We start from the raw sequence: 27008 nt of genomic DNA on the forward strand, positions 1-27008 counted from the left end.
AGTCAGATGGTTGGCTTGTGGTTGTTTTTTTTTTTTTTTTTTCTTTCCTGAGCTGCCTTTTAACAGCTGTAGTGTATTGCCAATGAGTTATCAGTGGACAGATATGAGATTCCTTTATGATGTTAAATGACATATTACAGCATTTTTTCCACAAACTACAAAAGCTGAACATCATGGACACTATTAAATCTTATGCAAGAACTCTCCTTTCTAAAAAATACATGTTGATTTCTAAAATATAGCTGTACAATGTTTTTTTGGCTATTTTCCTAACATATGCTCTATTTCATGAGAAATATTTTTATAGAATTGGATGATCTTTTTTTGTCTCAAATTTTTAGACAACAAACAACAGCAGCAAAAAATCTGACCTTAAATGCTGGAATGGAGGAACCATAACTAATTAGTTTAAAACTAAGGCCTACTAATATAATTATTGATAGGCAAGAGTCATCAACAGATGCCTTGACTGCTGGATAATATGTTGCATAGTCTCAAATTATTGTCATATAGATAACTTATGAATTACAATGGAGAGAACAGAAGGATATCACCTAACTAAGAGGTCCAAATTAACATCATTGCTGACAAGAAAGACTGTCAGTGCCTCCTGATATGGTGGGGAGGTACATAACATCATTTATTTAGTATTCTTACCAAAATGTTTAACTTGAATATAATCATGAGAAACAAAAACAAAATCCAGCAACAATGATTCTGCGGTTATATAGGAAAAAGTCCTTGCTCTTAGAAGATGCATTTAGGGTTGAAGTATCATAAGTGCAACTCACTTTCTTTTTGTAAAAAAAGATTTTATTTATTTATTTGAGAGAGAGATCAGGCAGGCAGAGGGGCAGAGGGAGAGAGAAGAGGGACAGGGGCAGAGAGAAGCCGACTCTCCACTGGGCAAAGAGCCAGATGTGGGGCTCAATGTGAGGCTCAATCCCAGGACCCCAGGATCATGACCTGAGCCAAAGGCAGACACTTAACTGAATGAGCCACCCAGGCGCCCCAAGTGTAACTCATTTTCAAATGGCTCAATAATGACAGAGACAGAGAGAGCAAGAAAGAGAGAGAGAAAGACAGAGAGAGAGAGAGAGAGAGAGAGAGAAAATGTGGCAAAATGTTGAGAGTTGTAGAATCTAAATGACGGGTATACAGGTGTTCCTTGTACTGGTCTTTGAAAAGTTCTATAGTTTCGAAATTTTTCAAAATAAAAAAGTTGGGAGTAAAAGTCATAAGTTAGTGGTTCTATAAAGTGAAGATATCAGTTGTTACAGTCCTATATCTCTGTAACCTGGACTCAAGGCAGTATCCCATTGAGATTTATTTAAAGTGACAGAAGATATGTCTATGTGAAAGCTTCTGCAACTCAATTTTTTTTTTCCAAGATGGTAGACTAAACCACTATTAAGTCTGAAGATGTTATTTGCAGTAAGGTAACAATAAACATACTCACTATCTACCTAGTCACTGAAAATAGTAGGTTCTCTGCTCCTCCTTCCTCCTGTCCTCCATCCACTAGTGACCACCAGGAAGACTCCATGTCTTCTGTACAGAACACCTTCTTTCCCTTCTCTTTCACACAACTCTCTCTTCCTTGTTCAGGGATCAGTTCAGGGGTCATATCCTCTGTGAGGTCTGGCATGGTAGGTGACTCCATCTACTGGCTCCCACTGCATTTTGTTTTTCACAAAGCACGTCTTCTAAGGAGCTATGCTGGGCTCTGGCTGAATGTTTCTGTTTGTCTTTCCACTGGATTGTACCTCAAAAATCTCTGGATCTCCTGTGCCTTGCACAGCCACAGACACATAGATGGTGTTTAATAAATGCTTGTAGGAATGAATGAGGCAACAAGTGAAGACATGATTAGCTAACTGTGAACTAAAATGGAAAATCTCATTTTGACCAAGAGACAGCTCCTACAGTTAATTATACTGATTCAAATTGTCCATTTAATCTGTTATAATTTTTTTTTTAAATTTTTATTTATTTGTGATAGTCACAGAGAGAGAGAGAGAATGAGGCAGAGACACAGGCAGAGGGAGAAGCAGGCTCCATGCACCGGGAGCCCGACGTGGGATTTGATCCCGGGTCTCCAGGATCGCGCCCTGGGCCAAAGGCAGGCGCCAAACCGCTGCGCCACCCAGGGATCCCCCTGTTATAATTTTTTAAAGCCTTTTAAGGGAATCAAGACATGGCTAATTCAGTGCACTGTGAGAATGTAAAAGGAAAGCTATTTTGAATACTAGACTGTATGGAAATAAGTCTGTTACAGTGAAAAATATTCTAGTAAGTGATGGCTTGTGAGGGAATATAGGCCTTAGAGAAAGTAGGGGTGTCTGGCATGTTGGAGTTTGGAAGAAGAAAGACTGAAGAAATCTAAGAGCAGGAATGGAGGTAGTTACGGGTATCCTTTTCCAGACCAAGTCTTTGAGGTCCTTGCCCTGTGGCTGAGCAGGAGGGTGTGTGTCATAATATGTCTTGGAGTAGTCACTAGTAACAACTGGCCGTACACTATCCTTAACCACATGGGAGTGACAGGAAGCAGGATTCAAGTACTGCCACCCACGCTAGTTTAGTGTCTTAATGTATCTGGTGAAAACTCAGTTCTGTGGTGAAAAATAAAAATTCCAGAAACCTTTGTTAGCATCTTATGCAGCAGCATGTAAGGGCAGCAAAAATGGAGGGTTTTTTTTTTACAATAATATACAGGAGCAATCGGGAATGAAAACTATAACATTAAATGTCATTTACAATATGAATGGATTTTAGGATGAAGGGAGATGGGGAGTTATTATCTAATGGGTACAGAGTTTCAGTTTGGGATGATAAAAAGTTCTAGAGATGGATGGTGGTGATGGTTGCACAACAGCATGAATACACTTAATGCCACTGAACTGTACATTTAAAAATGGTTAAAATGGTAAATTTCATGTTATGTAATGTTTTACCACAATTTTTAAAAATGAAGAAGTATCTTCAGTTAATGTAAGAGGTTTGTAGCTTTGCCAAATTACAGATCTTTGAAAAGCCATTTGGGAAGCTCAGAGGGACCCTGCCACTCACCAGCCAAATTCCAATGCATTCACTTGTCCCTGGGCTTCAATGCATTTTGGGCCAGACTGGTGTATGACGTGCTGAAAGACATGGCTGTAGGCTCATATTTTAAACTTTCAGCTATGTGGAGATCTGAGGACCGCAGATACATGAGAAGATACCATGTCTCTTTGCAAGGGGTCTGATTTTACTAGCTCAAGCTGCCTGGTGTGTGACAGGCAGGATGCCTTCCACCTCCTTTTCCTCTTATCTCTCCTATCATGTTGATATAACCTCCTGTGAAGCATCCCCAGTAGATTTGAGATCCAGGAACGAGGAGTGTGCTGGGTACATGATGTCTCACACATCATGAGTGTGATTTTGTCAAATGTTGAATAAATGTGTATGTGCTTTATAGAGTTTTGCTTTAGGGCTAAAAATGTAAATCTGACTTCAGCTTCTCTTCCTGTGTGTAAGGATTTGTCAATATGTCATCTTTACTTGTAGCATAGGTATTGTGATGAAAGAAGTCTAATAAAAGTTATTGAAAAATATAGTGTGCACTTCTATCTAGCTCATTTAGAAAGAGTCTCTCCTCCTCTCCTTTGGATTTACCCAACTTTCTTCTCTGGTTCATAATGGTTTGTTTGCACTCTGAATGTTCTTGGAGAAGGGAATCCTGCCCCTTTAAGATGTGCCCCCTGGGGTTACACTCTGATCATGCACATTAAAGACCTCCAGTCATAGGCTGACATTGGGGCTTAATCACTCCTTTGCCATATTACAGAATGGATGCAAAGGGAGACATAATGATGCAGGTGTCCATTTTTGTTGGAAGAATATGTGACACGCTCTCCCATTACAGTCTAGTCTTGTAGACATAATGCAGTGGCTCCTCTCAACAAGAGCTCTCCAAGGTAGCATGACTTGCCCAGGTCTCTCTGAAGCTGTTCCGGTGCTATATGCTGCTTGAGGCTTGCTGCCTTACGTAATGGGCCCAAATTTGGTTCTGTAATTAGACAGCAGATACTCTTAGGAGTCGAGAGATCCTTCTTCCTCGGAATCCTTTCGTATTTCTCAGCCTTCTCTATGAGGATCTCATCATTCTATGACATAGAAAAGGAAGTTTAATACAAATAACATCTAAAGTACACTTTCCAGACTTCTATCAACCACAAAGAACAAAGGGGACAGAATGCTGAGAGCCATTAACATACCAAGAACACCCCCTCCACACTGTAAGAACTGGTCACACATGTCACTTAGTACTCCAAACACACTTCACAGAGTTTTTCATTTCGTTCTCCGAAGTCGCCTATTTACATGGATGGCAATAAATAACATTGTAAAGGAAATGCAATGTCAACTGGAGGGGTTAAAAATTACTTGAAAATAAAAGACAGAATGCCTGATTTATTAGGAATTAGCAGCTACTTTAATCTGAATTCCATGAATGAACTAAAATGTATCCATCTGTTTTGTCTCTCCTTTTTTTCCTTCCTTTGGCAGGAGTAAAAAGTAGGAGGAGCTTGACATTTTAAAAAAATAGAATATTTAGTTTCTACAGGACATTTGGAAAGGATATATAATGTTGTACAGTATAGTAATTCAGCTGTTGGGTGTTAATGCTATATAACATTAACATACATAATGTAGTAGGACTACATTTATAACTTCAAGAGAATTTTCTCTATACATGAACACAAATCCTATTACTAGAATCCTAATAATAGATCCTAATAGTAGGACCCCAGGTTCATATCCAATGATCATCATATTAAATAAGCTTCATATTAACTGAGTTTAGCTCAATAACCATTTGAAAATTGATAATGAAAGAAACGGAACCTAGAACCTAGAACCTTCATTCTACTCTCTTCTCTGCCTCTCCTTCTGTGATCTTAGACAAGAAGACTAAATTTCCTTTAAAATATAGTGACCAAAAATGCCAATACAGACCTTCCATCTTTAATGTTAATGCTTACACCTGCACATGGGCTGAAATTATACAGCAGCAACTCTCTTTTAGTTGACCTGAGTGTTAGAAAAAGAATAAAATAATTGATGAGTTTACTCAAAGGTTCTTTTTTAAAAAGAACTTATAGGGAAAATGTGAAAAGCTTGATTTGGCATCTTTTTGCCCAACTTTTAAAATAATAGCAGTACTAGGGGTGCCTGGGTGGCTCAATCCATTAAGCATCGGAGTCAGGATTTTGACTCCGACCACAATTTCAGAGTTGCAGGATTTATCCCTATATCAGCCTCCCTACTGGAGGTGGAGTCTGCTTGTGATTCTCTCTCCCTCTTTCTCTCTGTCCTTCCTACCCCCACCCTCACGCACTCGCTTGCTCTCAAATAAATAAATAAATAAATATTAGCAATATTTATGATACAGATTAGCATTTATTAAGTACTGGTACTCCGAATGCTAATGCTTTGCTGGTACTCCAAATGCTAATGCTTCGCATATACCATTTCATTGATCCTTACAACATATTCATGAGGGGAATATTATCCCCCTTATTATATAATATATATGTATGTAATATATCATATATCATATATATGATATAGCTATAATCTCCCTTATTAGATGAAGAAAATGTAGAGAAATATTAAAATGTGAACAGTAATCTGGAAAATATAAGTAAAAATTTAATTCTTAAACTAACAATTTATTATGCATATATTTCCATCTGTCATTCCTTCCCATTTAATATTATTTTTATAGTAATAAGAAAGGAAACTAAAGTGATATTTTGTGTGCTTCAAGTAGAAAAAAAGAGAGCAGTGGTTGAACCCATTTGGATTCCATTCTGTTACAGCCAATCCTTTACAGAAATGGTGTTATAATATAAATGAATGTACACTTGTACTAGAGGGAAACATATATAGTCTTTAAAGTTATTCAATTTATATTGCTACTCAATTGTGAAAGTGTTGGTGACTGTAGCATGTATATAAATATGACACTAGTGACAGCTATAAAGATAAACCTTTTATGTTGTAACTTCTCAATTTAAGCACACAAGACTAAATTTGGGGAATAAATCAGGATAACGGGTAGCTACATTTATATGAAAATGAATAAATGTCTTATACTATCAGTTTATTAACCTATAATGAGTAGATACTTCATCACCACTTTGTAGATTTTTTGAAATACCTTGGCACAGTTGTCTTATAGATAATGCAGACTCATCTGGTTGCTAAGAAATTAATTTTATTACCTGAGAAATTGATTGTCTCAGTACTCAATAGTAGATTGGACTGAAAGAATGCGTGGCTGACCCAACACATTAGCCAGCTATGTGACAGACTGAGTGGGAGTATGTTCAGTTATATTCTTCCTTTATCTGGGGGCGATAAGAAGGGATGAAGATAATATATAGGCAGGGAGGAAGATTAAAGGCAGTAAGAGCCCTCAGGGCACAGTGATGAGAAGCCTCCAGGAGCAAGTTCCCAGGATCCTGCCACATAATAGATTATGGGAATGCTTCTTATCTTGCAGGAAAAGGAGTTGCCCAAAGGCAGTGCCTCACATGGCATATTGTGGGCATTATACTACCATTTCTGCAGTATGATATGAGAGTTGACACAAAATCCTTTGGCCTCACATTTGCTACTGTGACATCCACTATTGCTTGATGGTCCCGTTATTTGGGGTTTGCCCAGAGATGAAGTCTTTAATGTCAGGAAGCTCTAAAGTGCAAATATGGAGATTTGGAAGCAAGAGGATTCTTCAAAGAATGACCCAAGACGTTCTCTGGCTTGTTGCCATGCAACAAGCTAGCTGAGACAGTGAAACCCCTTCCCTCCAGCTGGAGAGGCTGTTTCCCAACTATCAAACAACAAGAGGGACCAAGATCTCTAAAATCTAATATCTAAGTATAGCTGGCACCTGAGCCTAAAGCTTCCTGTGTAAAGATTCTCTCGTATTCACCCTAGTAAAAGGAAAAACAAGAATGGGTGGCCTCTCTTCTGGAGCACAGCCCCTCATGCACCCAGCCCACCTCTCTGCAGAATGCTGAGACAATAAAGACCTCCTGCATCATTGGGTCTTCTGCCCACACATTCCAGATAGGTTTTCTTCTTTCCTAGGAAGCAAGGTGCCTAAAGCCAAATTTGTGCTCCTCATTCCTGCCCCAATCAAATTTACAGGATTTCATGACATATATATGTTTCTTCCTACTTGTAGTCTCCCTTGTATCCTTTCCCTTTTTATCTAATGACCTATAATACACACACACACACACACACACACACACATTTTGGAATGTGATGGGACAAAAATTAACAAAATACAAGTTTCATTTTCATAAATATGTAAGAAAGAAGAGTCTCTCGTTATATATCCAGGGGAAGGAAAAAACCCATTTCAACCTTCAGCCTTCTAGGTACATCCAGTTAGATTAGATCCTAGTGCACACAGAGAGAGAAGGGCTGCTGTGCTGGGTTCCCAGAGAATCCGAAGGACAGAGCATTCTGAGGAAGAGCCTGGTGCTCTTGAGCAACATGTGAACAGGAGCCACATTGTGTTCCTTCTTACATTCCCATACACAGTGGTCCCAGCACATAGTAGGTACCCAATAAAAATTTGAAAAGCCTTCTTTAGAAGAAGCCTTTGCTGTGAAATGCAAAGGAATGCAGGGTGGGAAGAAGCCTGGCTTCCCCTGGAGTCTCTCCCTTACCATCCCAGTCACACTGAGCAAGTACACCTTGTCACCTGTGCACAAAAGCAGGCCGGCCTTCCAGGCAATGACTGGAAGAGTCATTGTAAGAGTGCAAGCTATTGACCAAACAATGGTCCATATCTCCTTCAGCCATCTGAAGACCCATGAGGGTGATTAACTGGAACCAACTGACTATAACTGAATTGTTTTCCCTGTTAAATTTGCAAGTAGCTCTCACCTCTTGGCATTGAACACTATAGCTAAAAGGCCTCTTTCAGAAGACATCCTGTCTGGGTTTCTGAAACTCTGAGCGAAGGCTCAGAAAATGAGCCTTGCCTTTTTGCCAGCTAACTTCCAGTACACTCAGTCTCAGCTCACTGACGTCGGCAGAATTCAGCTACAGAAGTGCAGTCAGAGGTCACTACAAATCAACCATCTCTGCACAGAGACCTTCCAAGCCGGCTGTTCCTGGCATCCATCCACATCTACCCAAAAGGATCTGTGGACAGCGTGAATGACATCTCCTGCTGCCCTTTAAAATGCTTTGGTACTGGAGCTCTCCGCATCCCCATCTTAAGCCACTCAGGTACACATGAGTCAGTCAGCAGTTCCAATTAGAGGATCAGAAAAGGAATGTGTAAGACGTCTCCCAGATGGCTTGAGCATGGGAAGTGAATGGTGTGGATCTCACTAATAGATTTTCCCTGATCTCTGGCTGAGAGGCCAGACAAGCACAAAGTGCCCATTAAAGGGCAAGTGGGCCTTACAATTCCCTGCCTTTTCATCAAGACAACTTGGCTACATATCAGCTCTGGAGCCACTCTGGTTGCTGAGCTCTCAGCTTTTATTTTTATCACCAACAAACAAGGCCCATAGTGAGCCAGTGAAATTATCTTTAGCCCTTGATCAGAATTGTGCTGTCCTCCCCCCTCCATGACACACACCCCCCCGCCCCAGCCATTCTCCACTTTGCAAGGATTTTTTTGTGAGGCGATGCCCAGAGAAGATTTGAGCATTGGTGCCAATTAGCACTGACCTTCAACCTCGGAATGCAGAGGAGCCATGCTGTGGGTAAAGGGAAAAGTGGTTTATCAGAGTGGAAAACATGTTTCGCAGCCCAAGTGGTGTCTCTTCTGGGCATTTAGTACTCACATAGTGGAAATTTTAATCCTAGGATGAAAGAGTAGAGGGAAGAAACCCCAATGGTGACTCCAGCCCTCTCCCTAATTTATTCACTAGGATCATGTTTCTTCAACCCTTTTTGGGGTAGCTGAGGCAAAAAGGAAAAGGATATTGGTAACTATATTAACTAGCTGTTCTGAGTAGCAAACCCTCTAAAACACTGTAGTTTAACCAACAACGATTAATCATCTCTTCCAAGCCTAAGGGTTGGGTAAGTGGTTCTACAGATGTTCAGGGCTTGGCCCACCTCAGCTAGAACTTGTTCATGTTTCTGCAGCTACCTGACAGGATGACTGGGGGTCACTGATCTAGAATGGTTTCCATAGGAATTACTCTGCTATCTCCCATTTGCCTCTTATATTGCAGAAGGCCAACCCATCCTCATCCTCATGGTAGAGGCAGGGTTCCAGCAGGGAACTGAGGGCTAGGCTTGGAACTGCAGGCCAGCACCTCCAACACATTCAATTGGCCAAAGCAAGCCAAGCCATGTTCAATAGGTGGGGAAATAGATTTCACCTCTTGCTGCCATAGTTCACATGGCAAAGGGCATAGGTACAGAGATGGGTGGTGAGCTGGGGCCATCAGTGGAACCCATCTGCCATGATGGGAGAAAGCAGTGAAAGAAATAATTTGGGAAAAAGAAAGAATAGGTTAAAGGTGTCTAAAAGATTAGGCAAGCACCTAACCCTGACTGTTCTTCTCTCTCTTCTGCCATGCCTTCTCTTGAGCCTTCTCCTCAAGCTTTGGAAGGCTTAATGCATGTTCATCTAGGAAAAATTTGACTAAGTCTGACAGCCTGGGTTATATCACCCACCTCCTCTCTGAGGAATGTTGTCAGCTTCCCTCAGGCACTAGACATACATCTCAGCAGGCAGCTTCGAGGCCACGAGGAATCAAGATGGTTCCCAGGGCAAGGAGAGATGTGTGAGCTCCAGAGGATACTCACCCACTTTTACAGAGAAGGAGGAGAATCTTAGTATCACCCGAGAAGATTGGGCCCCTACCTGTCCTGTAGCATGATTGCCCACCTCCTCTTATGTGGCCCCTCCACCTGGTGTGACGAATGATCTTCAGTTCCCAAAATGTGAGATGGAAACAGCTCCCCATCTTTGCATGCACACTCCTCCTTCTGTCTGGAACAGCCCTCCCCACCCATACAATTCCACTTTACCCTCCAAGTGTCAGTGTGAAGGTCACACCTTCAGGTGCCTTGAGTAGGTGCCTCTCTTCTGTGATTCCAAAACCTACCCCAACCAGAGCACTCATCACTCTATCATAATTGTTTACTTTTCTTTCTTGTGATTCTGTCATTTCCCTTAGAGCTGCCCTCAAAAAATAAAAATAGAAAATAAATTAAAAAGTCTTTCGTCTTTATATTCCCAGGGTGAACCAAGTCCTTAGTCTCCATATTTCTGGAGCTTATTTCAGAGCCCAGCACAGAGAAGTGCTTAATAAACCAAACCCAGCCTCACTTTCTCCTTGGGGAACACTATATAGCTCTTATTTATGGAGCAAGGGCGGGCTTGTTTACTTTCCCAGTACCTCTGGACCAGAGCAGTCTTTTCTTATTCCAGTTTGTTTAGTTGACTTGGGCAGGTTATAACTACTTTGCCTAAAATCAACTAGCTTGCAAGTAACAGAGCAAGACCCGAAATCCCTGTCTTCCAAGTCTTAGCCCAGTCCTCCTTCTCTTCAACCACAGGTTTAAGATGGATTTATTAAACTTTTAATGCCCTTCCTTGGTCCCAGCAAAGAATTTATTCAACAGATTAAGCACCAGCCATATGTCAGGTACTATTCAATTTAAGAATATAGTGATGCATGAGACAGATCAAGTTGAGAGTTAGATGATAAAGAGTAATTATTTATTTATTTACAAAAGAAACACTTAGCCGTTGCTATTTGCACTATTTTATATGCTCTTCATTTATAGACATAGAAACTGAGCACAGACAGGTGAAAAAATTTAGGCAAGGACACATAACTAGGAAGTGGTCAAGTTGGAATATGAATCCAGTCTGGTTCCCAAGTCTGTGTTCATAACCACTCTCCCACAGGCTGCTGGTATAAAATGTTCTATAATGTTCTATAATGATAAATGTTCTAAAATAAAGTAAATAAGTAAAGCAAGATAGGAGGCAAAGGGGATCGAGGACACTGCTTTATACATGGTAGCCGGCCAGGAGTAGCCCATCTGGACAGGTGACACTGGATTAGAGGGAAAAGAAAGGGTGAGCCTTGGAGGGGAAGAGCATAGCAGGAAGAGGGAAAAGCAAGTGCAAAAGCGCTGAGAAAAGAAAGTGCTTGGTGAGTGCAAGGAATAGCAGAAGGCCGATGTGAACTGGGAGAAGAGTGATGGCAAATGTATTTAGAGCGGCAATCAGGGGCAAAATGAGAGAGGTTGCTCTTTCTGGCTATAAGAGAGTTTGGATTTTATTTTAGTACGATTCGTGGAAGCTTATAGAATTACATATGATAACAAGAGTAAAAACAAAATCAAACGAGATTTAAAAATCGTGCAACACCAAGGGTAAAATTAGATATAAAATGCAGATCTTACCTGTTGCTAGTGAACGTAGGTAATTTATTTTACTACCAGTATCAGACTACAATTTGAGCTTGAGTTTCCTTGTGGTCATTGCAAAAAAGGGAAATATGGACAGTTGCTTCATAGTATCAAAAGATAAAAAAAAAGATAGATGTTTAGAAGTGCACTTTTTCCAAGTACGGAATTCTCTGGCTGGCTGAGCAAATGAGTTGGAATCCTGAACTGATTGATAGGAAAGGTAATGCATTTTGTAGAGGTATTTTGTAATTACAGTAAGATGTACAAAATTTTACTGGTTTTCCCATGGTGGAAACATTGAAACAAAACATGAAAATCTTCCTGTGTCTCTCTATATACAGTAATTCAGTCCACACAGTTTGCAAAGAACATATTTTGAGGCTTAGAACATGTCTATAGTGATAAAATATTTGATTCAAGAAATGGTTGATGCCACGGTTTAGGCCAATCCAAGGGTAGGAGGTGAGAGGCAGTATAGTCCGTCTTCTCACACTGTCGTTATGATAGTTGACAAAAAGAAGTAGACCACATAATGGCCCTCTAGAGGCCAGGCCAGGGCAAGGTGTTTCTCATTTCTGGCACACAAGAAGAGAAAGTAATTTGCTCTTTTATTGTATTCTCTTGACAATCATCACTGCAAACTAATTTTTTTCCTGCTTACGAAAAAATGGAGAAAACAGGCAGATTGGTTAATGGAGCCATGAGGGGGATGTTTCTCCACTAACCTGTGTGCTCATTAATACTCATAATACCTCCTGTGTTTTGAGCACTTATTCCATTCAGACTAGTTCCAGTTTTTTCCATGCATTCCTAAGTAAAGCTCTTTACCTTCTGGAGGCAGACACTCCATAGGATTTAATGTGATGAGGAACCTCATAAGCCTTTGGTTGTGTGCTTTAATTAAGTCTCAAAGTTTTGACGGCATAATAGAATATTTGAAAGCTGTGTAAGTTTTTCAGGCTATTCGGAAACTGCATGATATTGTAACACCAGAGTTCTGATGGGCCCTCGTGACTAAAGAAAGGCCAGGGCTGAAGATGGAGAACCTGGGATGGTGCACAGAAGTGACCACTGATGATCACTCCGAGGAAGAGAAAGAGAAAACGACCACAGGGCCATGAACAGACCCACACTCTTGATCCAATCCCTTCAGTTCCCTTTTGACCCTTTTCATTGCTTGAATCTCTGGTTCTCCCTTCATGCAGTCTTGCTCTTCTCATGGAGGAGGCAGACTGACCAAAACACCATTGGGTTTGTTGTTAGAAAGTCATGGAGCCTTTCCTGAGAGCAATTGCAGGAGCAGGAGGGGTGGGAACAGAACTCAAGAGGAGCAAGTGGTAAGGAGGTGGGGAGCGTGGAGAACTCCCCAAGAAAGTGGCACAAATGGGAGGAAGAGACCTTGCATGGTGGTTTAGAGATGTAGTGGGGCCAGAAGCTCATCTTTCTCCAAGATAGAGGAGACCAGCTGTGCATGGACTAAACGGAGAGCTCCAGAGGAGAAACAAAGAAGGCCTGAGTCTAGAAGAAATGGGGAGCAGTCAGCCTTGAATTAGCCTCAGAAGAGAAACAAGGTACTTCAGAGACAGATTTGACAGAAGGGGACCCAAGAGCTATTATTTTGTGGAGGAAGGGACTCCTGCAGTGCAAGTAGCCTCATTCTTCTCTCATAAAACAGGATTGTGTGTGTGAAGGGGGAGGTCACCTGCCCAGAATGAGGGAGGAAAGATAGGATGAGGGCTGGGGGGAAATGGGGCAAAGCCAAGACAACTTCTGTCACATAAACACAGAGCTCTTAGGGAGAGTTCTCAGCCCAAATGTCCGGAGGTAGCTTGGGTAGTGTTGAAAAATTGAGAATAAAACTCAACCTTGGTTCGGTATATAAGCAAGCAGGTGTCCTCTGCTCAGGGCTCAGATATGAAGGGGGTGAGGGGGAAGGGAAGTCCTTAGCAGATTTGGAAAAAAAAAATTCAACAATCATTAATTCCAGTCAAAAGCAAAACACACAAACAAAAAATACATTTCTAAACCTTCTAGCTATTCAAGTACATGATGCAATTCTCTCCAAATAATTGACTTTCTCTTCCATAAATATTTCTCACTCTATGCCTCCTTTCTATTGCCCAGTATTTATTAAGTACCATTGAACCATGGGCTGTGTGAGAGATTATATCTAATGACCTTCCTACATGTGCAGGGCACTTTCCTATTCAATTTCTTATTTGATCCTCATGAAACCCCTTAAAGGACAATAAGAAGGGCAGTTATGGCCATCTCCATTCTATGGCTGAGGAAGGAGGCTAACGATGGTCTGAAGAAAGTGACTTCTAACCACGCAGTTTGCTGTGTGCCTTCCCCAGGCCTGAACTTCCCCTTCATAACTCTATCACAGATGTAATTACTTATTTGTATAGTTATTTACCTGAAGTTTGTCTTCTCTGCTAGATTGTAGATCCTTGAGGGCAGACTGCGGGTGTCATTCACTGTCATCTTCCTGGTGAGTCCTGTTAGTCACGGAATCCTCAATGTCTAGACATGTGATTGGTAGATTTGCTGATGGAGGTGCCAATGCAATCTCTTGAACGAATCCATTTCTTTTTTTTTTTTTTTTAAGATTATTTATTTATTTATTTGTGAGAGACAGAGAGAGAGAGAGAGAGAGAGAGAGAGAGAGAGGCAGAGGCACAGGCAGAGGGAGAAGCAGGCCCCAGGCAGGAAGCCTGAGGTGAGCCATTTCTTTAACAAATTTACAACTTAAAGGCACTTGCAAAATTGTATAAATTCAGATTCTTGGATTTTTAACATTTCTCCCTAATATTTTTTAAACTTACTTTAACAAAAATCTGACATGTTCCAACATCTATGTAGTAGATAGTCAACAATTCTTGTTGTGGTGGAAGAGAAGTTCTGTATGTGAAAGAGTCAGGACCTGAGCCTAGGTGTTCTGACTTCGGGTTCACATTTGTTCTACCCTTCCCTGATTCCCCAGTATAACTAGAACAGTCTCTGGAACATAGTAGACAACCAATAGCTAGCCATTGAATGAACCAATGAACTAATTAATACCACTTGCTGTGGGATTGATGCCTGTGCCATGTAATTGTTTGCTGGTTTGTTGTGTTTGGATGTCTACCAATGACACCTGTGATATTTAAAGCTCATTATCATATAGCCAAGAATGATTTTGTTTATAATCGAAAAATAAGAACAACAAGAAATGGACAAAGATAATAATAAAAATGGAGCCAGAGAGCTGATAAATCTTTCCTCACTGGGGACATCATTAACTGAAGGAGAAGACTTTTGTTATCTTTGTTTCCCTTTTTGACATTAGAGAAATAAGAAAATAAATGTCTTTTTAACATTTACATAGCGTCCAATGGATTATTATGCAGCTGAAAAAAAATCGCTAAACTTTTGGGGCTTGCCACACTTTCTCCAGTTAGCCTAACTTTGCCCTACTCACTCCCTGGCTTCCATTTCCTAATCTGCAGCATGGGGATGCTGGTATTTGCATTACTTGCCTCTCTAGATCAAATGAAATGGATGTTTACTAGAAGCTGTGTGTTACCTGATGAGGTAGTACTAAAAAATTCTGTTGTTGTGTCAAAGAATCATAGGAAATCTATATACTATATACACTATTTTGGTCTAACACATATACCTGATATTCACTGACAAAACTCTACTCTAGGACATAGGCCTCTTTTTCAGTGTGGATTTGCTGATAGGGTTTTCCTATGGTCTTTCTTACTCAAATCCATTTCTTTTCTTTCCTTTTTTTTTTTTTTAAAGATTATTTATTCATTTGAAAGGAGAGAGAGAGACAGAGCAGAAGCGTGTGAGCATGAGCGGTGGAGGGAGGCAAAGGGGGAGGGAGAAGCAAACTCCCTACCAAGCAGGGAGCCTAACTCGGGGCTCAATCACAGGACCCTGAGATCATGACCTGAGCTGAAGGCAGATTCTTAACTGACTGAGCTGCCCAGGCGCCCCTCAAATCCATTCCTTGAAGGAAGTTATGACTTAAAGACCCTTGTAAAATTATATGAATTAATATTCCTGAATTTTTAAAATATTTTCACCGATATTTTATAGGGATCTTACCCAAACTTAATTTGATAGCACAATTATTTTTAGCAACTCACTGTATGAAATATTTCCAAATCGCTCAGCTCTATTTTTATAGAAACAACTTTCTGCCTTTTTACATTCATAGCTCATCTGCTTTAAATAAATTAAATTAGTAAAAGTACTAATATAAATTTATCAATTACAACTGCTAAAAATAAATCTAGAAATAACTGCAGCTCTGTAAGTATGCCACACAACTGGTAGGAACAGAGGCTCATGGGTATATCAGAGCAGTAGCTTTTAAACTATATGAATGTGCATCCAGAGGGAGAAAGGCATTTGCTATTGCAGCCCAGTATGTATACACAAACACACGCACGGACACACTCATAGAAATACAAACACACACATGCCCCTCAAACAAAAACTTCAGAAAACACAGCTTACCCTTACAACGTATCATCCACTTTGATGTTTTTTCCAAAAATTTTACTCCTGTTTTGTTTTTAAATTCTGGATGGAAACTACTGAATCATTTTGATGACACGCTCATGGAGCTCAGCCTGGAGTTTGCAAAGACCTGTACTAGGGAGTCAGTTTCTAGTCAGGAGCTTTGGATATGCTGTGGTTCTTAGCCAGCGTGTCTGATGGGGGGAACGGAGAGGGTCAGTGGGCCTGGCAAGTGGATCCAGTGGAGATTAGTTAGGACAGTTTCTAGTGTCCATGGAAACGCTTTGCAATTGTATAGGAGTTCTGCAGTGTAAGGGTTGAAGGCAGGCTTGGATTTCCCCTTGATTGAAGTCCCCTGGTAATTGTTCTTAATCCTTGTGCCAGATCCCGTGGTGGTCCCAGATAATGGGGTAGGAGATAGATTTCCTCTGCCCCTCTTTTTTTTTTAAGATTTTATTTATTCATGAGAGAGAGAGAGAGAATCAGAGATACAGGCAGAGGGAGAAGCAGGCTCCATACAGGGAACTGGAGGTGGGACTCGATCCCGGGTCTCCAGGATCACGCCCTGGGCTGAAGGTGGTGCTAAACCGCTGAGCCACCTGGGCTGCCCCTCTCAGGGTAGTAGAAGTCAATCCAAATAGACACGGTGGGCTGAGGGGGGCGGGGAGGAGTTGGTGGAGAGGCCCAGGACAGCACAGGAAACAGGCCGCCAGTGTTTGATCTGTGGTGACCGGGCACTCTCCTCCTCCTGCCCACAGCAGTTCAGCAGAATCAGCTGAGATGACTGTTTATCACATGCTGAGAGGACTGTCAGTTTGGCCAGGGCCACCAACAGACCATTCACCTTTAAACCTGAAAAGTCATCAACACTGCTGGAAATGATCATTTCAGGAAAGCATGAAAGGCCCCTCTGGGGTCTGAGATGAGACCTGAAATGGAAATACTAGAAAAGACAAGATGACCCCACCTAAACCAGACTAGAGTTGTCCGACTTCCAGGCTGTCAGAGGAGCTCTTAAGGGTTATCAACTTTGGGGTGCTATACAAACATAAGCATTTTTCACTCCCAGTTTCATTGTTTGTCACTCTGAAAAGGTATGTCCATCTCAACAAGGTTTTGGACACTTGACAGAATGTGGAAACCCATCAGCTGAGGCCCCCGTGCCCTTTGATATCCAGGTATGATGGGTTGGGAACTCCATTCCACACTCCATGGCCAGTCAAGGATTTCCTTTTACATTTCTATGAATTCTAAAGAGTTAGGGGACAATTATTTTGGATTTGAGGGCTTCTTCACCTAATTATTCAGTTATGTGCATCCATATATGTGACCATGTTGACCTAGATGTACAACCGAGCCATTCCTTAATCCATAACAATCTGCCCTCACAGGCTAATTTGTGAGCAGCAGACACATCAAAAGTCTTGAGGAGGCCAAAGTGGGGTTTCACTGGAGCAGGTAACTGTGTCCAACTAATTATTAGGTAGCCTTCTTCTAATCATTTTGCTCTCTTTCACAGACCCTTGTCTTCCACCCCCCCACCCCCCCACCAAGCATTTTTTCAGGACTTCTTTATTCCATATACTGCCTACAGCCTCACATTATCTTGCAAGCCTCCGTGCCTTTCCACACTCAGGAAACCTACCTATTTTTCTCTCCCTCTATTAATCAGAGCAGTTCCATTCTTTTTGACCCTTATCGCCCAACTCAGCTCTGGTTCTCACCTTGGCAAATCCAAATCACACCCAATATTCAATGGGGGAAGAAAAATAGGGTAATTGTGATAAAAATATTTCATTTAGGAAAGGAAAAAAACAACAACATACAGTGGCCACTATTTAAAACTGCTGATATTTCATGCTGGATAAGAATAGCCCATCCTGGTTGCCCTGCTGGTGGACTGAGCTGTAGAATCAGTCAGTTTGGCTGCCCCCAGTTCTGCTCTCTGGAAGGCTGTCTCCTTATACTGTACACCATGTGAGAGGATCTTAGAGAAGAGCTTTCCTTCCAGAGGCTGCAATCATTCCTGTGGCAGCCCACCTTCTGTGTGTGTGGCTTTGGGACCTCTCATCTTAGGGTCTGAGCAATTAGAAGCATTTGAATGCCAGCCTCATGTTTCTTTGGCAACTCAAGTTGCTTCAAGCCATTATCCTAGCTAATAATAATCAGAGCATCTAAAATGATTACTGATGTTCAGGTGCTCTTCTGAGCTCTTTACATATATTTCTTTTTAAAGGTTTATTTATATAAGAGAGAGAGAGAGAGTGCATGGGCAGGGGAGAGGGGCAAAGGGAGAGGGAAAGAGTCTTAAGTAGTAGCTCTACTGCTGAGCATGGAGCCCCACAAGAGGCTTGGTCTTATGACCCTGAATCACAATCAGCACCCAAACCAAGACTCCTATGCTCAACTGACGTACCACTCAAGCACCCCTTAAAGCTTGAGCTTTGATGGGAATATGGTTTAAATCCCAAGGTATAGTAGGCACATCGACCATGAACGACTAAGTTGCACTACATTAACCAACATCTCTAAAATCTCTGTGGCTGATAACTGCTAAGGCTTATTTTGTCCTCGTTTCATGCCCCTTGGTGGTCAGCAGGAGGGGTTCCACACATCATCCATGCTCAGGAATCCAGACTGATAGAGAAGCCAGCACCTTGAACATTGTTGGTTGCCATTGGTTGCCATGTGAGGGCGAGAAGTGTTCTGGAGAATCTTGCACCAGCAGTAAGTGCTCAACACTACTCAAAATTTGGTTGGAATATGTAGGTCACATGGCTCCACCCAATCACAGGGGCCATAAAATTTAATTCTAACGTGTGCCTGGAAGGCAAAGAGCTGCAAATTTTGGATGAGTTACCAATGCCTAAGAGACTAAACTTTATCACCACATTTCAGGGATTACCAATTTTCCAGCCAGGAAAATGGGAAGCCTTAGCATTCCATCTTCTATCCTGACTTAATCAGTTCCATATTTTAGGTTTAATCCCTTGTAATTCCCCGCCTCTAGGTGTCAATATCTGCAACATTCAGCATTATTTTGGTTGCAAATAACAGAAAAGTACTGTAAGTTGGCTTTTGAAAAAATATGGGATTTTTTTTGTTTACACTATTAAGAAATGTAAAGCTGTGTTACACTTTGGACATATCAGGAGCCAGCAATTCAAATGATATCTCTAGGATGCTGTCTTTCTCCATTTTTTTTCAGCTTTGCATTTCTTTATGTTGGTTTCATTCTCAAGAAGGATTTTTTTATAGGGTGGCAAAAATAGATAATCACAGCCCTAGGCTCACATCCTGTTAGTTTAGGAGATGGAGAGTGTGCATTGATTTTCCAGTAGCAATACCAGGAGTCACTGGTCCACCTTAGGCACATATACATCACCTATCTGTGGCCAAGGAAATATGGTGCTCTGATTGGCATTTTTTGGATTGGTATTTTTTAGTCTCATGCCCAATCTCAAGGCTAGAAGGAGGTGAGTTCCACCAGGACCTAACAGGCCAAGAACAGAGGAAGAACAGTTGCTGCGAAAAAAAGAGAAATGTATGATAGGTAAAAATAATAGATATTCACTATAATCATTTGCCATTTTCATCCCCATTTTCTGGTTGAAGAAACTGAGGCTTGCTACAATTAGATGTTATTTGCATCCCTATTTTATGGTTGAGGATATTGAGACTTCACAAGATTAAGTAGTAAGCCTTAGATCATGCAGTAGTAGGCTTGAAATTCAAACTTGTCTAATTACAAATGACATTTGATTATTTGCTATACTCAGTTGCCTGCTATGCATTCCTATTACTAATCTAATAACAGAAATGTATGACAAAAATATAGCATGAGCTTTTGAATGTTTAAGGAAAAAAAATTAGATCTACAGTATTTCTTAATATTATTTAGAAAATGTTGATGAAAAACAGGACTATAAAATATGTTAGGAATCCCCAAGCTATCTAAATCTTTCTACAAATAGAAAAAAAATGATTTTTTTTAAGTTCATGATCTCCTTTAGAAAAATTAAATGGTGAAAATTAGTTAATTGATAAATACAAATTCCTTTTTAGAAAGGACACAGATTTAATATAAAATAATTGCCTCTTTATGACTGATTTATCTTAAGCCTGACTGCATTTAAATTATATCTTGCCCTTATTCAGACCTTATCTAGGGAAATAAATGAACCTTTCATTCTGGAAGGAGATAGAATGGAGAATGCCCCATGAGGAGACAAAGAAGAAATAGTCTGAGTTCTTAAAAGATGGATTGAGATCCTTTTCTCTCCTCCTGGTTGGTGAGGAAGACATACATATCCCACTGCAATAAATCGTGAGTCACTTATAAAGCAGTCCCTTGTAATATAGATCTATTAGGAATGCCTCCCCCCATCCCCCAAAGCCCACCACTGCTGTCTTGTCCATTCTGAGCCTCCTCTGGAAGGCTGATGAGCAGTTATCTCCCCCAGGGCCCATGGAGACGCCATTGTGGTAGCTGTCTGTAGAGACAGGGTGCAGCTTGCTCGTCTCCTAAGACTTCATTCTCATGCTGAGTATTTTCCTTTGAAGTAAAATATGTGACATTCTAGACTTTGGACCCTTCTCCCCAGGAAAATGAAAGGAAACACTGAGACAATCACTCAAATCCTTCAAGGGCCAAATAGCTCCAACTGAGGCAGAAAGGATGGGGAAGGATGGGGGGAGGTGTAGAATATATCAGTTATTGTAGCTCTTTGCCTAAACAGTCTAGTTACAGGATAATTGCTGATGCACCACTTTGTATGTGTTGACCCAAACAAGTTTATATTTTCAATTAGATGGGCTCACTTATCCGATTACATCATACAGAATAGAGGCTAGACATGCAGCATTATCAAATTTGGGGACCACTTGGGCTAACTCTCCTTCCTTCCCTTTGTGATAATCTGAGTGTCTACAAATATGCTGTTTGGGTTAGGTCTCAGAAGGGCATTAGATCGCACACCTAAGGCTAAGCAAGTAGTTGTAACCAATATGGCATTCACTGGTGACCTTGATGAGAGCCTTTTCCACAGGGTGGTGGGGGGGAAACCCTGGTTGGAGTGGATTCAAAAGAGAATGAGAAGAGCTGAAATGAACACTTAGAATAAAGATATTTCTTTCAAGGCCTTTGCTATAACTGGGAGCAGAGAAATCTCACCACAGCTAGAGGGTAATATGACATGAAAAGAGTGTTCTTTGCTTTGTTTTATAGTAAATGGGATTATGGTAGGACTGTATGCTGATGGAAACATTCCAGTATATAAAGAGAAGCTGATCTTTGAGTAAAAAGAGGAGATTGCTGGGCTGCATCCTTAAGTAGAAAGAAGGAATAAGACCTGGTGCACAAGTGAAGAGATTGATCTTTGACAGTTTGCTCATCCTAAGCAGAGGGCACATAGACCCATATAGATGCAGGGAGAAGGAAGGACATGGCGATAGTAACTAGTGAATGTTCTCTTCATATTACTTCAATTTATTAATGAAATAGAAAATAAGGTATTTGGCTGAAGAGGGGAGTATGGGGAGAGGGACATTGGAATTTGAGGAGGAAGGAAAAAATATGAAATAGTCATCAGATTGAATGTCAGAATGAATTACCTAGATGAATAACCCAAAGAAGTCTATTTCTGGGTTGTTAAGTGATAAACTTAAACATGACCCCACAGATTCAGGCTGTCAGTGCAGACTTTGAATTCTGATTGGAATTGTCATGTGGTGATGAAATAATGCCTGATGCGCAGTGAGGGGAGGTCAACAGGTGGTAGATTTAACCTTACAGTCTTTCAAATATTAGTCTATAAAACAAAAATATTCTCAATTAAATAAAATAAAGACAGTCTCCCTAGACAAAGACCTGATATAGTACTCTTTGGGAGATGCATTAAAAAAACATTTTAAGGGCTTGAGGAAAAATCATTGCAAGTTGAGAAGCCAAAAGATAATGCAGCTTCCAAAGGAAGAAACATAATCAATTCAGAACGTTGTGTAAATGCCAGGAGACAAAGCCCATCAAGAATGTTTTTATAGTATAATTTTGGAAGTGTAGAAGGCATTAATATTTAAAGCAACATTTATAAATAAACTTTTAAACAGAGTTTTTTTGACCTGACTTGCACACTCCCCTAGGATGGCATTCAGGTGGTATATACTTCCTAAAATTGTACACCAAATGTTGTGTGTATATGAGTACATGCGTATTTCTGGAAGGGAGCACATTACTGTCACCAAATTCTCAAAATAGATTCTGATTCCAAAAGAATGACTTCCTTAAAGAAAAAAAAAAAGGAATGATCTACATCAGAAAACTTGCAATATAGGCATAATACTTTACCTCAGAAAATTTCTGAAATGAAGATTAAGAACAATTTGGAATGGTAGGAAATATGATGGGCGAGGAATCAAGAGTTTGGATTCTAGACTTGGACCTAATGAGCTATCTAATTAATAGACAAATTTCCTCATTGCTAAGAACACCAGCTTCCTCCTCCACAAGAGAATGGAGCTAGAATACAATACACTATTGCTAAGCTCTCTTCCAGCTATAACATGGTATGATTCCACAGACACATGCCACACTGCATGATTTTTGTTAACAAAAATGAAGACTGTCGTTATCTAAAATAAAGACTCTGGAAGGGCTTTGTGGCTCTTCCTGGATCCTCTTTTTCTTCTCCCACTGAGTCAAAATGACTATCTACTAACTAAAGAGAAATAACAAGGTAATATCAAGAGGATACTTTGGCTGAGATGGTAGTACTAAGTGACAGTTAAGACACACTCTCAGATGCTGACCAAGAGTGAATTTCTAGCTACTTACATCTGACATAACAAAATGACAGGGTGAGGGGGTATTTTCCCATGATTAAGGAAAGGTGAAGAGGCTGTGAATAAGAGTGTTTCCACATGAGAAACACTTGAGTTCCTCCTAATCTTAAGGCTTCTCCACAGAGTATATATTATAGCAATTCTAACAAAGCACTGGATCTGATGATGGGGTATGGGTCACTGTCAACCGTCCACTGGGTCATATGTTCCTACCATATTTTTTTTTAAGATTTATTTTTTTTATTCGAGAGAAAGAGAGAAAGAGAGAGAGAGAGGCAGAGACACAGGCAGAGAGAGAAGCAGGCTTCATGCAGGGAGCCCGATGCAGGACTTGATCCTAGGTCTCCAGGATCACACCCTGGGCTGAAGGAGGCGCTAAACCTCTGAGCCACCCGGGCTGCCCTGTTCCTACCATCTTAAAGCACACCTCAGTTGCTATGGAAGCCAGCCTCAAAGGTGGCCCCAATGATTCTTGCCTCCACATATTCATACCTTTTATGTAAGCTCCTCCCATAATGCATCAGAGTCTGATTGTGTGACCAATAGAATATAGCAGAAGTGAGGCTATATGACTTTCAAGGCTATTTCATAAAGGCATTGCAGTTTTTTGCTTTGGTCTTTTGGATGACTCCCACTGAAGGAAGCCACCTGCCAACTCAGGCAGCTCTATGGACGCACTCAGGTGGGGAAGAAGCAAGATCTCCTGCCAACAGCCAGCACCAGTTTACTAGTGATGTGAATGAGCCATTATTGAAGCAGATTCTCCAGCCCCAGTCAAGCCTTCAAATGACTGCAGCCCCAAATGACATCTTCACAATGTCATGTATCTCATCAGAAATTCTAAGCCAAACCCTCCCAGCTAAACTGCTACCAAATTCCTGATCCTGAGAAACCATGTGTGTAATAAGTGTTTATTATATGTTCAAACCAGTAATTTTAGGGGTAATTTGTTACACAGCTATAGATAACTAGTATGCTTGCTTTACTTTTCTTAGAGTCTACAGTAAATAATACATATGATGAACAGAGAAATGGAAACAAGCAAGTTTATTGCAGAGAAATTGGTTGGTATCATAAATGACAATTCCTATAGCTCAAGCTATAGTCCCGTGTTTTCCTCTGTTTCTGAATGAACAATGCTACTGCAGACCATTCAGGCACTTCCCAAAATGAGTAGTGAGGATAATATTTCTGACACATTTAACTAATTTATTAAGCTCCTGATAATCTGTAACTCTTAGTTGCCCCAACACCTACTCCCACCCCAATTAAAACAAAAGAATTAAGCACTTCATGGAAAAAGTAGAATCACTAAAGAACAGGGAGTTCATTGCTCAACTTGGAATTTTCAAAACACTTTTTTTAAGTTTATAGTCACATGATAATCTGAAGGCATGTGCTGAAATGGTATGTTGTTGCAGACAACAGAAATTGAATCTAACTAAGCAAAAAATCAATTTATAGGAGGGATATTTGGGAGCTGATAATATCCAGAGGCAGACTGAGGAACAGATTCAGAAATCAGGGCAAGAATGAGAGTTAGTCAGGAGCTTTGCATCATTCTATGACCTAGGGGCCCAGAGTCTGCAAGAAAAAATTGAGTATCTGATATCTCAGCTCTCATAAAACTCACACCATGGAAGAACCTTGAGTCTGGTTGCAGGGAGCACCTGGTCAAGAAAGGAGAAGGAGACTCTGATGTTAAGCAGCAAGGCAAAAAAAAAAATGTCAATAGATACCTATCCCTTTTATTTTTGTAGGAGCCAGACTTTGTTGTGAGAAGGAGCAAAGAATGTTCTAACTCCCAAAGCTGGTTCTTTACATATCAGGGGCCAAGCCTGGTGGTATCTGATCAAGTTTGCTTGTCTAAATCATGGACTGTGGAAGGAGGATCATACATGTCAGGTAAGGAGAAAAAAGTGGCTCATATGGATGAAGGAGTTGGAGAGGGGCAGCCTTTGAGAACAGAAGACCACCAGGAGGCCAGATTGGTGTCCTCCCTTCTCTGTTTCTGTACCTGGAGGACTTCAGCAGAGAGCACTAAGGTAGATTTAAGGTTCTTTAGAGTAGAAAGCTATATTCTTTCTTTTCCTCCAGAATAGATCCCCCGAGCTGGATCCTCAGTAGGAACCACCAGCAGGCCTCAGGGAATCAGGAGAGGTGGGAGATGAGGAAACCATCAGGCTGTGAGGAGCACGTAGTCACAGGTAGATACACCAGCCTCAGTCATCAAGTGACAGATTCATTCAGTCCAAGAGAATATCTCATTGCCAGGAGGATGCATGGGCTTTCCCTGCAACTATCCAAGATGACCCCTTATATGAGAGGAGGTAGGGAAAGCCCTTAAGAGGAGGGTATGTATTCCCAAAGAGGTTATTATTATCAGTAGAGAATGATGTAGCTTGTATTGAGAAGACTATTTCCACCATCAGCAGGATTGGAGCCTCATAAGCAAATATATCTCTCCATTGAAGGCACCCCCGTGTCACAACTCTCGGTCTTATCTCTGCGATGCTCTGAGCTTCTGCTTATTTGCCACAACCTATCCTAGCTCTCAATGCTCCAGATCTTTCCAGTGGGAGCTGGAGGAGGAAGGGACTGTAAGGGGTTCTTTGAAAGTTACTGCAGTGAGTGGCCAGGTGTGATGTGTGACTGCCCTCAATCATGACTTCATCTAAAACCATAGCCAAAGAGTAACCAAACAGCATATGTGGCTGAGTCTTCACAATTGCCACTGGGTCCTTTGCACCAACCTTCTGAGCCAAGACTCAAGCTCTGCTGTTCATAGCCTGGATAACCCTTGGCAAGGCCCCTCACAGTCTTGGCTTCAGCTTCCTCATTTTTAAAATAGGATGGAAGTGATAATGGTGGGGGATGGGTGGAGGATTTTGTTTCTTTTCATTCGTTTGTTTTGCTTGCTTCGTTTTTTGATCTGAGCATGAGGAAATAGGGGAGAGGATGGGACCAGATTCAATTTCCTCAAATGATTTTTCAGCCATGAGATTCTGAGGCTTTACGTTACAGCATTTTCACATGGGAATGCTTCCAGAGACCACTGCATAATCTATAATTCAACTAATTTGTAAACATAACCTGAAAAATGTTCTGCAAATAGACCAAAGGCAAGAAAGCAACCCCTTAAACTCTAGCAGCTGATGGTCTTCACCAGTAGACAAATGAGGACACGCTTTGTTTCTAAGCACAGTTAATAAAAACTGTTACCTATAGAAATGAGCATGGATTTCTTCCTAAAAACTGGGCCCCCAGTAGCTGGTCTAATGTAATCTCATAGACCAGAAAGGCCAACAAATTGAACCCTAATTGAGTTCTCCAGTGGGTGGCCCACCCTGTCAGCTGCACCCTACAATCTAGCAGCTGTAACAATGGCCAGCCAAGCTCAGCACTCAGGTCACAGCCCATTGCAAACAAGCTCAAAGACTGTCTAAATCTTCTAAAGAAATAAAGATGAATGAAAATCAGCTGATGTTCAAACTAAAAAAAAAAATCAAAATATGGAGGTAGGAAGGAGAAGGAGCAAAATAAAATATTTTATCATTTGTGACTAAACACAATCATGTAGGAAAATATTTTTGCTATATCAATGACTAGACTTAGTAGTATGGTGTCTGTTTTAACTTTTTTTTTTTTTTTTGCCAGTTCTCCCAAAGGTAGTTTTATTTTGCTGAAAAGGCAAAGAAAGGGGTTAGAAAAATTAGCATTAATTAAACTTTATTTCCCTTGGCCATGGGCCACACAGTTCAAATAAAGTGCAGCCTCTAGCTGAGTTCCCTCACAAGCAAAATTCAGAATGCATGGTTTAATTCGCATATATTTTTGTTTTTCTGACAAGAAAACAGAGAAGAGAGGGAATAAGGATAGAAAAACTGAGAAGATAAACAGGAAGTATGTCTTCTGTTGGCTTCCTTTAATTTTCTGCTTTTAGAGGAAATTAATGGGAGAAGTTGGGCAGAGCAAGATGCAAAATTATGTTTCAACCATATAAAAACATATGCAAGCATATAAATAATTGGTACAATACATATCATGAACAAAAGCTCCATTCTTCCAGTGTAGGTCAAAGCCTTCCTGTTATCTTTGACCCCTGCTTCACACATGCCCCTAGACTGCTCTCAAAATGGATCCAGATCCAACCACTTCTTACCACTTCACCACTACCCAACCAATCCAAG

General features: G+C 40.8%; 2 long non-coding RNA genes across 2 annotated transcripts in view; one reads left to right on the forward strand and one right to left on the reverse strand.

Moving 5' to 3' along the window:
- The window catches only part of LOC106559715, a 178003-nt gene that overhangs the window by 94692 nt on the left and 56303 nt on the right, over positions 1-27008 (forward strand). The window lies entirely within an intron of this gene.
- LOC111098684 lies at positions 2181-7005 on the reverse strand. The gene is made up of 4 exons (XR_005369561.1): positions 6657-7005; positions 4999-5073; positions 4257-4354; positions 2181-4145 (listed from the first exon to the last, which is right to left on the reverse strand). It is a non-coding gene; the product is annotated as an uncharacterized LOC111098684 (long non-coding RNA).

The sequence above is a fragment of the Canis lupus genome, chromosome 14 (assembly GCF_011100685.1).
Source record: "Canis lupus familiaris isolate Mischka breed German Shepherd chromosome 14, alternate assembly UU_Cfam_GSD_1.0, whole genome shotgun sequence".
Classification (NCBI taxonomy): domain Eukaryota; kingdom Metazoa; phylum Chordata; class Mammalia; order Carnivora; family Canidae; genus Canis; species Canis lupus.